Here is a 6,576-nt window from a genome sequence, read left to right on the forward strand (position 1 = left end):
TTCTCTAGACCGAGAGATGACACTGAAGTCATAAGGGCAAACTCAAGAAGTGAGAACTGCAATTAAACATCCTTCTGCAGAGTCTGACTGGTGAGCGGATTATGTATTCCCCAATACTTTCTCAAGTTATCAGATCCTGACTGACATAGAACTGCAAACCATTCAACTTTGTCTCAAATGAAAAGTAAGTGTAGTGAGTTGGATTTTCATGACTACTGATTTTTACAAGTCGACTATGATTGGTCACTCAGAAAAGTAGTCAAGTAGGTGCAAAAATAGTGTCAAGCTCTCACTCACTTGTCAGCTTATGGGCGACATTCGGTTAATTTCAGGATTCTTGCTGTTATGTGACATTTGCAAAACAAAATTAATATTCAACTTGTCAGTGCAACCCCTTGAACAGGGGTAATCAGCTTGGTCCTGGGTAGTTTTGCTGCAACCCTAATCAAACACACCTGCACAAGCTAAGCAAAGTCTAAGGGTTGTGGCTCTTCAGGACTGAAGTTGGCCACCCCTGCCCTAGAAAAAATACAAACTTTACAGGTAAGAATGACAACATGTATTTTTTGACCTTTATAAAGACAAAAATATGCAGACCAGACAGTTGTTTGTCTACAATAAATCTTTTGGAAAGACATATTCTCATCGTCACAACCTAGTTTTCCTTCTTGTAAAGTTAAATATTACATGCAAATATTTAATTCTTCTAAAGGTAAATATTACATGTTCCCTAACTCACATCCATTATAATCATCATATCTTGGTTCCTGGGCAGACTAGGTGTTGGAATTCCCAGGTAATAAAGAAATGCACTTAAGTTGTACTAATATCGATGCGCTTATTATATTTTTATTATACTAATACTAAGTGCATAATAAATGCTTTATTTTGGAAGTGCTCTTTAAGATATGCCTGAAAATGACTAAACCAAACAAAGAAACAGGACATTTCAAATGTCACCATCGCTGTCTTCAAGTGGAGGATCACTTTTCTTTGAGTATGACTTGTTGCATTTTCTGCATCTGAGGGCTTGCCATTCAGACACCATGGTCTTTGAAAACTACACTGCAGTGTCTGTGAAAGGAAAACAAAAATAATCAGTGGTTTTGAGTGGTGTTTTTGAACATCATATGCATTATAATTAGCATAGATATGCATTAGAATTTCTTTGGATCTTGTTTACACCTGGTCACTTCATGTGGTAACACTTTATTTCGATAGTCCACTTTAGACATTCTATTAACAGTAAGTAACTTTGCAACTACATGTCAACTAGCAGTTAGTATAGTATTAATAGACTGTCTGCTTAATATCTTCTAACACTTTCTTTGTCAACTTATTCTACTAACCCTAAACCTACCCTAACAGTCTACTCTGAGAGTTAGTAGACATGTAGATGCAAATTAATGAGAATTAGTTGACATGTAGTTGACATGTAGTTACAAAGTTACTTATAGTTAGTAGAATCTCTAAAGTGGACTATCGAAATAAAGTGTAACCATTCATTTTTCACATCAACTTTTCTCTGGGGTAAACAGGCCCTTTGACTGTTCGCAGTTTACCTTTCAAAGCTTGAACTAAATCCTCATCAAGCTTGACACGAGAGTCCTTTTTTATCTTCTTGTCTGTCGTCACCAACAATACTCTGTTACATTGAAAATAACGTTAGAAGAGGCCCAACATCTCTACAACAGAAGTGCTGAATCCAAAGTTAGCATGACTCTCAGAGCCCCAATATTCACTTTATTAGGAAATATGTCAGCCAGAATTAAACCTGTGAGATTCATTGATATGAGATTAAAACATACTTACCACTCTCTTAATCTGATTTCAATTAGTCTTCTATTGCAACAGCAGCTGATTTGAAAACATCAAATTTTAACTTAATATTTCACAATGAAATACTCATTTATATTTAACATTATTTACTTCATTACAATTGTTACAATTAAAAATAGTTGAGGAAAAAAACACAACTTCATTTTAATTAAAAAAAAGCTTGTTAATTGTGTACATGCTATAACGACAAATTATTCTTTCTGCCAATACATTGGACAATGTTTTTTTTATAGTTATGACAGACAAAATGCCACTACCTATATTTAAGCAACCATATATGCGAAAAATATATTTATTTTAAGTATGCTTATTACTAAGGCTTATAATTATTTTGCTTATTACTAAGGCTTATAACTATATTTATAATATAAGTTGGTACAATATAAGAATAAATTTGCTTATCTTATAGCTATAATGTATTTATGTGTGAGTGAATTACTATACTTTATGAAATATATTAAAATGTTAAAAAAAATTTTTTTTTCAGATATCTTCCTTTTGAAAAGCAGGCTGAAGCACATGATCATTACATGTATATTTAAAATATATTGCAGTTACTTTAAACCCACTAAAAGCTGAATCATTTTACTATGTTCTTACACAAAGTAAACATAAACTATACTTTAAGTAAGAGTAAAATAAGTATGTTTTCCGTAAATACACTAACATTTGTATGTATGCTTGTGTTTTAGCATATTTCTTAAAATAACAACTAAGCATTTATTACCAAAGTACTTCTACTTTTTAAAAACACATTACAATGCAATTCAATACATTTTAACACACTTCAAGTAAGCATGTTATGCTACAACTGTACTATAAATATACTAGTAATTATACTAGTATACTAGTATTTATAGTACTATAATTGCACTATATATATATATATTAATATTCAAGTACAATTGTAATATATTTAGTACTTCTCTTTCACCTGGGTTGATTTAACAGTTCTTTCTTTTTTCTGCGTGATTTGACTTGATTTTTCTGAGCATTTGCCTACCCTTTAAGGATAACAAATCTACTTGAAGGCCCCATGCAGTCCTTGATGAGTGACGTTAATCAATAGTTTCAGAGGAGTGAAGGTAAAGGCACTCTTCTGGAGCTATACAGTAGATTACTGCCTCCAACAACTTTAGCTGGCACTGGTCAAGTCAAGTCAAGTCAAGTCACCTTTATTTATATAGCGCTTTTAACAATACAGATTGTGTCAAAGCAACTGAACAGCATTAATTAGGAAAATAGTGTGTCAATAATGCAAAATGACAATAGTAAACACAAATTTTTCAGTTAAAGACAGTTCATCATTGAATTCAGTGATGTCAACATCCAGCTCAGTTTAAATAGTATCTTTGCAATCAAGTCAATGGTATCGCTGGAAATGAAGTGTCCCCAACTAAGCAAGCCAGAGGCGACAGCGGCAAGGAACCAAAACTCCATCGGTGACATTAAATTTATATTTTGACCTCACTATTCGGGGAACAGACACCGTCTTTATAGATTGGACAGCACAAGTACTTCTATCAGTACTTGTGCTGATAGAAGTACTTGGTTGGTGGCTGAACCAAGCCTCTTCTTCAACTTGTAATACTGACACGTCGATCCACCCCTTCCCTTGTGGTCCAACCCATTTGTCCTGGTATAATCCATTACAGTTCAGACAGTACTGACAATACCTCACTCCTTCTGCCTTTCCTGTTCTTTGGGGCCTTACAGTTCTACCAAAAGACTCAGAACAGGCACTCTGAAACACATTTACCTCCCTAATATGTCTCTAAATGTACCATGATTGATTTATACTGAATCATTCTTGTGTCAGGGCACATCTGAAAGGCCCTATAATGAGAGACATACGTCCCTCCACAGCTGCAACTCAATCACAAGTGATAAACGAGACACATGTCAAGGGATGTGTGACAAGTATTGTGAAAAGGAACCGAGTGGGGATGGAAGTGCGAGAAAGAAACCTAATTTCTTTTCAAAGTGTGTTTTCCCTCCTGTCTTGCGGAGCTGGAATGAATGGGTCGGTCAGTCACTCCAGGTAGTGTTTGTGAGAGCTTAAGGTGACACAGAAATTGGTTTCTTACCTGGTGTTGGTGAGCTGTGAATTGAGAGAACAAGGAGTCTTCCCTGCGGAGAGCGCAACTGTGACCCGTACTGACCTGTTTTTTTAATTCCCTTTTCCTACAGATGAATTAAACAAACAAATGCATGTTTGGTTCACAGGAAGCAGATTGAAACTGTGCCCAAATTAATGGCAAATTGCCCAGGGTTTTGTATTGGCTCCATCAGACTGACATATCAATTTCTGCAGATGACTTCATCCAGGGATCAACAGTAGCCGGTGTCTTAGAGTGTTCTTTCACTGTACTCAGCGCCATCATAATGTTGATCAATAATAAAAATGATATGCACTTAGATTGATGTTGTGCAATGCAACAATTAGACAGAACAATCCCCATTACCAGATGCTCTGAATCTCTGAAATGCAAACATAAACAAGTGCTCCTAAACGGCTTGGCTGTCTTTTTTGATTGCTTTGAGAATAAGTGGAAACTACACTCATGAATTTTCATCTTAATCATTTATGAAAGTGTCAAGAGTTTGAGTCCTTTGATGAAAAAATGGCAAAACTGCTAGAACAATCCCTCTCTGAACATGCAACTAAACCTAATGAATATTTAATGCAAACCAAAATGTATGGCAAAATAAAAAATAATTATTTTTTAATTATGTATTTATTTTTTGTCAGCTAAACACCTCTGACCTGAATCAGAGGCTGCCAACTTTAATAAGTCTTGTGCTCCCAAATGGGTGTTACTACTGATGGATATCCTATAATATTTTTGAGAAAAAATATTTTTGTAATGGAGCACTATGCCAGTGTCAGACTTTTGGACCCGTTTTGCCCCCGTAGTTCTTCCTGTGTTTCCTTATTTGGTATTTTTCCTGTTCTTGTTTAGTTTGATTACTTTATGATTCCATGCACCTGTGTTCCCCTGATTGCCCTGTGTTTATAAGCCCCAGTCTGTTCAGTTTGGTTTTGTCGGGTCTACTCATTGTGAACGTCATCCTTGTGTTCTGTGTCTCCATGTTGGATTATTATTGTGAAATCTCCACGTCTCCTCGTTTCCTCGTTCCCTTGCTCCAGCGTATTGTGACAGAAGACCCGACTGAATACAGTTACCTCTGTGTGTTCCCTCCATTTTTGTTTCCGTTTTTTCCTCAGTCTTTATTGTTTCCGTTGTTTCTATGGATCCCTTCTCCCATCCGGAATACCTCCTCCTCCTGCTTGAGCAGGGGGAGAGATGGCTTGAGGGCCATACCAGACTGTTCCTGGTCATCGCTGCTCTAACCAGCTACCCGGACGACACACTCTGTGCATTCTACGACGACAGTTTGAACATTTCGTGCAGAGCGCTGTCGTCCGAAGATGGTCCTCGAGCGAATTTCGCCGACTTTGTGGAGTGGACACTGGCGAGAAATTAATCTCCGTTCCCCGCCTGTTCCCAGGAGAATCTCGCCAGTTTCACTCCCGACCCAGTGCTTAGCCCACCATCTCCCCGATGCGCGGAGCGCATGCCCGAGCCCACCGCTGACGGAGAGCCAGAGCCCGCCGCGACCCACAAGCCATTGCTAGAGAGAGCGACAGAGCTGAGGATCGCCGCGGCGCCAGAGCCCGCAACGTCAGATCAGGTGCGAGAGCCGGCAACAGAGCTCGCCACGGTGGAGAGCGCTATGAACAGCGAGAGCGCGGAGGGAAGCTCCGCCCACTGCAACATGGCTGAGGGTGAGCAGCGCTCTATGGACTGTTATGGGGACATATATGCAGACATGCCCCCTCTTCTCCCACCTTCATATGAACTCTCTGCATGCCCTGAATCATTTGTCTGCCCTGAATTATTTGCCTGCCCAGAATTATCTATTTGCCCTGAACAATCCGCCAATCTTAAAACAACCATGGATGTCATTCCCCTATCAACCGCACTCCCAGTATTGGGAGTCGTGATATGGTGTGTGTGGGCAGCACACACCATCCCTAAAGAGACTGTCGCTCATAAATTCCCACCCACCCACCCTCCCTGGTCCTCGAGCGAATTTCGCCGACTTTGTGGAGTGGACACTGGCGAGAAATTAATCTCCGTTCCCCGCCTGTTCCCAGGAGAATCTCGCCAGTTTCACTCCCGACCCAGTGCTTAGCCCACCATCTCCCCGATGCGCGGAGCGCATGCCCGAGCCCACCGCTGATGGAGAGCCGGAGCCCGCCGCGACCGATGAGCCATCGCCGCATGGAGTAATGAGCCTCCTCCCAAGTTCCCACCCATCCCTCCAATAATCCAGTGATTATTACATTTTGAATATTGATATTTGTCTTACAAAAACGCATTGATTCGCTACGGCTACCTTTAGGTCCACATGAAACCTAAGCAGACTGGACCTGGATTTGACAGCTGGACACATTTTCGCCACTGGCCCCAGCAGGAGGTTCTTTAAGCATTCACCATAATTTCATATCCACTACCACTTTGAACCCATTCCTGATCATTGTGGGATTGTTATAAAAGACAAACACAACATTTGATGAGCCTCCTGTTGTGTTTCCCCCCGATATTCATAAACAACAAATAAAGGAGCTTAGTGAACCTCCTGTTGTGCTAAAATCTCAAGAGAAACAAACCCACACACACACACACACACACACACACACACACACACACACTGTCTAACAACACATAT

This window comes from Sinocyclocheilus anshuiensis, unplaced genomic scaffold, assembly GCF_001515605.1.
Source record: "Sinocyclocheilus anshuiensis isolate Anshui unplaced genomic scaffold, SAMN03320099.WGS_v1.1 scaffold41, whole genome shotgun sequence".
Classification (NCBI taxonomy): Eukaryota; Metazoa; Chordata; class Actinopteri; order Cypriniformes; family Cyprinidae; genus Sinocyclocheilus; species Sinocyclocheilus anshuiensis.